This window comes from Penaeus monodon, chromosome 22 (genome assembly GCF_015228065.2).
Source record: "Penaeus monodon isolate SGIC_2016 chromosome 22, NSTDA_Pmon_1, whole genome shotgun sequence".
Lineage (NCBI taxonomy): Eukaryota > Metazoa > Arthropoda > Malacostraca > Decapoda > Penaeidae > Penaeus > Penaeus monodon.
Window position 1 is genome coordinate 21,846,541 of NC_051407.1, and position 259 is coordinate 21,846,799.

Sequence of the window (259 nt, forward strand, 5' to 3'; positions counted from 1 at the left end):
GAGGGGAGGAAAGATGGAAGAGGTTGGTGTTTAGTTTAATATTAATTTATGATGAATTTAGATTTTTGGATTTCATGAGTTTTCATGATTCTTTTATTTATTTCTTCATTTTGTGAAAGAAGGTTTATGAAGATATGAACTTAGGCAGGTCGTATGATCTTTATGAACGCGTAATAAAAGTAAGAAATTACAGTGATTTAACTTTATACATCATCACAAGTTTTTGTATCATGCTTTTGAAATGACTTCATACGAAAGA